Here is a 7,940-nt window from a genome sequence, read left to right as displayed (position 1 = left end):
GACATTTGTGTCCCTAATGCTTGTTGTAAAGTCCCCTTCAGACAAGCGCTCCAGTACTGCGTAGTGGTTCACCCATGAATATCAGATTTACCTCATTAGTTAATTTGATCTCCCGGGTGTGAAACTCTTCATCTTTTCACTCAGTGTGAAACAGAGGCAATACTCTGTGGGGTTCATCTCAGATGCCAAAGAGTGAAACTGAGCAGTGGTGTCTAGCAGGCCCGTTCGGTTCCTTACAGTTATGGACGGGAATGCGATCTGGAGGCTGAAACCGCAGTTTCGAAAGTGCAAAACCAGCAGCCAGAAGTCTTATATTTGGTGGAAAGCAAAGGTTTAAAATGACAGTTACAACAAATCGAATAGGAAACCGCATGTGCTGTTCTGGACCAGGCTGCGGAACTGTGAGAAGAGTGTTTCTTCCTCCCACAAGCTCTGTGTTGTGACTGCTCTTCCGGAGCCTGCGTCAGACGTTCCCCCGTGCAGCTGAGCAACTTCTGCACATCCCTGGCATCTGACTCCAGCAGCCTTGAGAAGCCGCCGTATGAATATTTACTAAAGACTTGGGAAATGAGCACTGCGGGGCTTCTGCACAGAGAGATGAATTCCAGTTTCTCTTCAGCTGTCCACCGCCACCAAACATCCATCCCTTCCCTTGGTGGTCCCTATAGATCTCCTCCTCCTTTTCACTCTCCTTCCGCTGATCCCTTTTTGTTCTTTTCAGTGTAAATCCTGCTATAGTCTCCAGATAATTCCACCCCTTAGGATGCATTGACCTCTTTAGAAAGACGCAGGGGAAGAGCTGTGGGGTCAGAGAGAAAGGGTGTGAGTTCCTGAGTACTGTCTGCCTCAGCCTAGGGTTCTTTAGCAATGGTTTTAACCATTGTCAGTTAAAATAATAATAATAATAAAAATAACCAGAGGGGTGCCTGAGAGTGGTCGGAAGCAGGAAAGGGAAGCAGGGAAACGATACAATTACGTTTTCAAATTATTTTTTCTAAAAAATTAGAAACAAAATTGTACCTGAAGTGAACATGTCTGGGCTTTAATTTTTCTTGTCATGGTTTCCTAAACAATTCAGTAGAACAAATCTACAGCAGATTTACACTGTTTGCAGTACTGTAAATAGTGGAGAGATGATTGCAATCATACAGAAGGATGTGTTTGAGTTTTATGCAAACACTATCCCACCTTCTGGAAGGGAGACCCATGCCTGTGGACTTTAATATCAGCTGCTGTGATCCTATAGCCAATCTCCCAGGCTACTGCGGGATGGCTGTATTAATCTTTTTGTACTTATCATAATGAAATCTAAGCTTTATGATTTTGTATTATTGATCAAGAATCTCTTCTACTCTCTTTCTTAGTGGCCCTGTAGCCTTTAACGGAATGGATTGTGAAAGTTTGGGGAGGGGTTAAGGTTTAGAAATTGGGGCAAAGTTTTGATTTCTGCTGCTAACAATTGAGATTCGTAGTTACCAGTCTTGTGTGTGGGTGTGGGTGAAGTGATGGTCATGTCCACTACTATAAACAGCAGAGAGTGCACAGCAAAGCCTGTATGATCATTTACTTTTAAATGTGCAGTCGACTCCCATTTACCCAGCATTCAACACTCCGGAGTTCGTGACCGAGAGGTTTGGTTAACTCTTGTTCACTCTTCACACATCCTTGTGGCCAGGAACTCTGAGGGTTAGTTGCCAAGAATTTTGCTTGAAGTGAATCAAATCGGAGTCTCTTCCCCAGCATTATGATGACGGCGGCTCTGCCTGGATCTTAGCTCTCAGCTGAGGAATCTGCTAATTCCTAGGCATTTCTCTGTCCTGTTGTTCCCTAAAGCCTGAGTTGGGGTTTCCATGAACAGGTGAAGGCAGACATGCTTGAGAAACAGGACCTCAGTCAAGAAGCAAAGTCTCTGAGCTAGCAGCAGAAAATCCAAGGCCCGGAAGGAAAATAGAGTCCTGGAGTGGAACTGAGGATATGGGAGGCTCAAGTTTCTGTGGCTGGCAGCCCCCAAATCCTCCCCTCTAGAGCCTTTGCCACAGCTTTCTGCGTTGCCTAGGAGGCTCAACACTGCCAGATCACCTACCGTCATTTCACTTGTGACCTTTCCAGTCAGCAAATGAGCTTATGGGGTTTTCTCTCTGGTTTTTTACCCTAATATGAAATAAAGCTTCCCATTAATCACCCCAGGATTCCCAGACACTCAGCTGCGAGTGCCCTTTGTTGTTCTTTGCTATGTAACATGCACTGGGAAGCGTGGTCACCCTGCCCTTTCGGAACAAAAACCCACCGTGACATCAGCTTGTTTAGATGAAAGGCCAGGCCTGTTTTGGTAACTTCCATTTGGCTTATTTGACTTTGGTGAGATCACATTAAAGTTTTATGCTTTCTGGGTATGCAAAATTGATGCAGCAAAAATGAGTTGGCTGATCTGTGCTTTGTTTGAAAATGACTTCTATGGGAAGCTCCCCAGTGAATCCACCTTGGCCTGCATGGGGCTCTCAGGCAAAATCAGCACTAGTTAATAGTTTTCATAAAAATATATGTCTATGGAGAAAAAGGAGGTTCCCTGAAAAAACAACCCACACAAAATGGCTATTTTTACATATCCTTGATTTGTCCCTACCATTTATAAAGAATGTACATCCCACAGTGATACAGGTGATCGAAGGGCACTTTTGTATCAGCAGTGTTAAAAATTCGAGTGACAGACTTAATCTAACACCCCACGGTTACTTTCTAAAATAAACACATGAAAGCACGCGATGACAGTGCACTGGGGAGAAAGAAGAGGTGCTGGCCTCAAATTCCAGGACAATTCAGTGCCGGCAAATGCCAATAAGAACGAATAATAGATGGTCACCTTGGTTTACGCAGCAATCACTGAGTCATGTCCCAAGCCCCAAGAGCTATGTGATTGCTACCTAAACCTTCAGACCAGGGTCCAAATCCCCATTGCCATATACAAGGTAAGCAGGTATGACAGCCACCTGTAATTCCAGTACTCAGGAGACAAGGGATATCTGGGGCACATTGGTTAGCTACACTAGCTAGGATTTTTTTTTTTTTTTCTTTTGTGCTCTGAGTTCAATAGAGACCCTGATTCAAGAAAATAAAACATGAAGAGTGATCAAGGAAATTACCTGTCACCAACCTTTGGCTTCCATATGCACACACTTGTGTGCCTACACACCCATGAAAACACACACACACACACACACACTATGCACACATAGCTTTTGTTTTGATTGAGCAAATCAGATAAGGGACATGCATGCTACTAGGAGTTGTATTAAAAAAAGATAATGTTAGAAACTTTTGATTCTGCAAGGGTTAAACTGTAGGACCAAAGAGATGGACACATAGATACCTTATAGTGGACTGCGGAAATAGTAAAGGGGCAAATTTGTTCTTTAAGTTGTTATAAAATCCATTTATTCCTCAATATTGCCCTGGAAGGGAAGAATTCAGGTCACATGAATTTCAGCTCAACCACAACATACCTCTTACTGATTCAGTATGATAGGAACGTGAGTTGCCTCTTATTCAAATAACAAAATTCAAATCCCCCTCCAAATACATCATTCTAAAACAAACGGCTTACAACTAACAAAAGGTTACTACTCTAGGGGTTCTTACACAGGTGGGCCGTGAAAGCCCTTAGCACATTCTGAGTTAAGAAAAAAGAGTATACTCAAATTTTTCTATTTTCTTAAAAGCCCCATTTTTTTTTTTTTTTGGCGAATAAAATAAATAATAAAGCCAGTTTTGTTGGAGTTACTACCTGTGTTTTCAGCTTCTGTTTCCCCCTGCATTCAGAGAGGGAAGACTCGCCAAGCCAAAGGGAAAACAAAAATGATGAACATTGTTATTTTACAGAGTCTAACGGACTGGGAAGAACTCGTGTCTTGTGCATACAGTGCTTCCGGAAGTCTCTTGAGCCCTTCAGATGGGGAGAGCCTGACAGCTTGCTCGCCTGTGCAGGAGACACATTCCGAGTGGGAGCTGCGCCCGGGAAGCCGGACCAATCTCCCAGGACTCCGGGCGCCTGTCAGAAGTTAGCCGCTCAGACCCACCATGGCAGAAAATATCAACGTTTATTTACCTTAAATTTATACGTGTCTGCATTTGAGAATTCTAAAATAAATGATAATCAAAAATTATAGTAATTAAAATGAGAAATTCCCCATTTTTATCTTCGATATGTAGATTCATAGCATTTTGGGTTAAAAATAGGGAAATAAAATAGAGAGTCCACTACAGGGTAACTGCAAGCCTGTTTGCTTAGCTGCTTTGTCCTGACCCTGAGTGTTCTTCAGAAGCCTATTCAGCCCTGCAGAGAGACCATCACAGGGTCTACGGTGAGGAACAATCAGACTTTTTTCTGTTAACTTCTTACTAGATGTGTGACGGTGTGTTAGCTACGTGTCTGCTTCTATGCTGGTAAAATGTGGCTGCATACCAGTTCCTTGTCATAAGGTTGCAGTAAACCTAGTAATATCCATCACACGTGTAGGCTGCTACCTGGCAGGTATGTGGGCAGCCCATGTTCACGCATCACTCACTGCCTTGCTGCATGCTGGGAACGACCTCCTTCTCTGCCCACACACAGGAGGAACCAACCCAGATCTTCAGCAGGTGTTCTTTCCTGCTAGGCTTTGTGCCTGTCTGGACCACTCCTTTCTTGATTAGGGATGATTTATTTCCGCTACAAGACCTAGTGCTAGCACATGAATAAAGCCAGACAGTTATTCTATGCCTCCGAGAGATAAGCCAGGAGAAAATGTGATGACATGAGGGAGGTGATAAGCCCCAAGGCTGGGGTGCTCACTTATGATTCTGTACAACCACGGAACACAGATTCGAAGGGTGATAAACGTCCTTCCGAGCTCATATGTGCCAACCTCTTACCTGAGTAATAGATTGCTTGAGCATCCCCAGGGTCACACATCTGGCCTCTGCACGTTAAGCTAGCTAGGTGAAGAGAGAGGGATTGGGAAGAGCGAAGAGTCATGGGATCCAGTGGGGGCCAAATCACTTCATTCCTCAGGAGAATGGTGTGGGATTCCACTGAGGGGAAGCTCAGAGTTTCTTCTAAGGACTTGTTTTGTAATCTTGAAGGTTAGCCTCGCTCATGACCAGGCAGTTAAGCATTAAAACGCCTCCTGTGTACACTATCACTTTTATCTCCTTGTCTTCCCTCCAGCCTCCAGGAACACAACGAGGAAGTTCGTTATCTTTTCTCTGTGAGTCTTGTGAGAACTTGGAGCCAGTTCTGTCTCACATCCTCTCCTAGGAACATATTCAAACTTGTGTATCCAATTGCTTTGAGTCTTCACTGGTTAGGATTATAATCCAGCACAACTCCTCGACGAGCACATCCTTTGTTCTGTTCTCTGTTCTCACATGCTTCACCCAGTACACTGCTGGCCACTACTTAGTGAGCCTGCTGAAAATGGTCACTGTACAGTTTCCAGTAACGGAGCCTCATATCCAAATCAATTACAACATCAAACCCAGGCCCATCTAACCTCATATGGCTAAAAACACTGCATCAGTTGTGGAAAGTCTGGTATGTGTTCTTTGAGGTACAAGAAAGGACCAATGGAATGCCCACACAGTCTCCATGGATGCATGATATACAAGTCCGAGATTAATCAGTGATTGCTATTCTCCAGAACATGTGCAGCCTTGAAAGGATGACCCGTCCCTCAGGAACGGACCACCAGACAGACCTGTTAGTTGTCTGCTGTGCTTCCAGAGGCTGTACCAGCAAAAGGGACATGTTTGCTGTGGAGGATAAAAACTCTTTTTAGTTTGGTTGCCTGTTGCTTCCTGGATCTCTCTCTGTCCATTTTTTTTTCTTCTCATATAGAACAATGTAAAGCCTTTTGAGCATGCCATCTTATTCTTGGCTCTGCAAAGGAAACTGAAAAGAACTTTTGGTTTCCATATTGGCCACAGCATTGAGGAGGAAGTGGCTCCTTGGGTAGACCAGGGTACTGGTAACAAGGGAATTCCAACTACAAAACACCAGCGGCAGGTGTAGTTCAGGGCTCGGTTTAATGAAGGTTTGGGTTCTGTTTGTTACGTTTCCAATTTTTTTATTACTGGGCTTTCAGAAGTAAGATCAAATGCAAACCTCCTCTTAGAAGGGTCACACTTCATTGTTACCTTTCAGTTAGTAAACCTGGTGTCAAGGAAAGGGTAGCCAAAACGTCTAGTGCCTCAGAACACTGGAGGTAATCACAGTCATACTGTTTTCCATATTCAGTAACTGGGATACTCACAGAGATAAGGCACTCTGAATCATCCTATGGAAATGGCCTGTGGGGGCCTTTCAGGCATATCTGCTGTCCTCATGTGCTGCTAATACTTTCATCCCTAACAGTGTCCTTGGAGTGTGCCTGTCACTGTGTACCTGCGACCGCCTTGGACTCCTCAGACAGAAGCTGTGAAACTTCTCTGGGGAGAAGAGCAATGATGTAGGATTCCTGTCTGCATACTGTGAATATGTTTTATTACTATTGGTTAATAAAGAATCTGCTTTGGGCCTAGGGCAGGGCAGAACAAACCCAGGCGGGAAGTCCAAACAAAGATATAGAGAGAAAGTAGACACAGTCAAGGAGATGCTATGTAGCTGCTGAAGGAGACAGACACTGGAACTTTATAAAGTAAGCCACAGCTTTGTGGCAATACACAGAATAATAGAAATGGGTTAATTCAAGATGCAAGAGTTAGTTAATAAGAAGCCCAAGCTATTGGCCAAGCAGTGTTATAATTAATACAGTTTCTGTGTGATTTTTTTTTTTTTTTGGTCAGTGTGGCTGAGAACAAATAAGCAGTCTCTGCCTACAGAGCAATGCCATTGCAACATCAAAACAAACAGACAAGCAAGCAAGCAAGCAAGCAGACTGTTGAAGTGTCTGAAAAGCAACTGTCCCTAGTGGGTGCTAGAAGAAAGAAAGTTACTGTTGAAGAAGTGGAGAGTAAATTGGGACACCAGGTGAATACAAAATGTTTCCTTGACTTTTTGCACCCCAGGTGTAAAGGACTAGAGCTGGACACTTTGGGAGGCAGTCTTTTTAACCTCTGGGAAGTCTTCAGTGTTCACTTTATAAAGTGCGATACAACATTTAACCCAATGGAGGCAGTAACTGTTCTTCAGAAAACATATGGCGTGACTTTGAGGACATTTTAACCAACTTTTATTTTTCCAAAGAATAAAAAGAAGGTTTGTTTTCTTCAAGTCAGCAATACTTCATCTTGGGAGAGGCTGCAGAAGGAGAAAAGGGTACCCGACACAAGCTATAATTCAGGAAGGAGATACAAGCAAGGTCAGGCAGGACAGAATGATGTGCGAGATCGCATGAGAAATATCACCAGAGTCCTCTGGGAGTTATAAAGGTGCCTTAATTCTTGTCCTTGCCAAGCATCCTGTAATAGTATGACAAGATTTTATTTATTATCACAGTCAAATTGGACTCTTATGCTCTGGCTAGGCCACAGGTGTGGGATGCCAGCCATGGCTCTCCAAGTCATCAGAGTGGCTCTTCTGAGGTCATTAAGAAAAGAAAGGAGTCAAGAGGAGACCCTCCGAGGAGGAGGCCGCTTTCTTCAGACTGGAGAGGCAGCCGTTTGCTTTCATTAGGTCCTAGCTGGCTTAACGGTGAGAGAACCCTGCAGTTGTGCCTGAATCGAAGGAAGGAAATTTTTAAGCCTTCCATTTAAAAAGGAAGTTTCTATAACTGGTTGGGTATATTAGTTAGGAAGTGTCTTTGTTATGAAGGGTCGGCAACCATCTTGACGCTGGAAAGGTATCAGTTAGAGTGTATAAAAACAGATATATCTATATACTTTTATATGTATAAAGCATTCTTATTTAGTTTACAAATGTGAAATGGAGTAAGCATGTAACTTATTCAATACTTATGGCACCCTGT

This window comes from Alexandromys fortis, unplaced genomic scaffold (assembly GCF_014885135.2).
Source record: "Alexandromys fortis isolate MF-2015 unplaced genomic scaffold, M_Fortis_MF-2015_v1.1 scaffold_113, whole genome shotgun sequence".
Classification (NCBI taxonomy): domain Eukaryota; kingdom Metazoa; phylum Chordata; class Mammalia; order Rodentia; family Cricetidae; genus Alexandromys; species Alexandromys fortis.
This window is presented reverse-complemented; position numbering follows the sequence as displayed.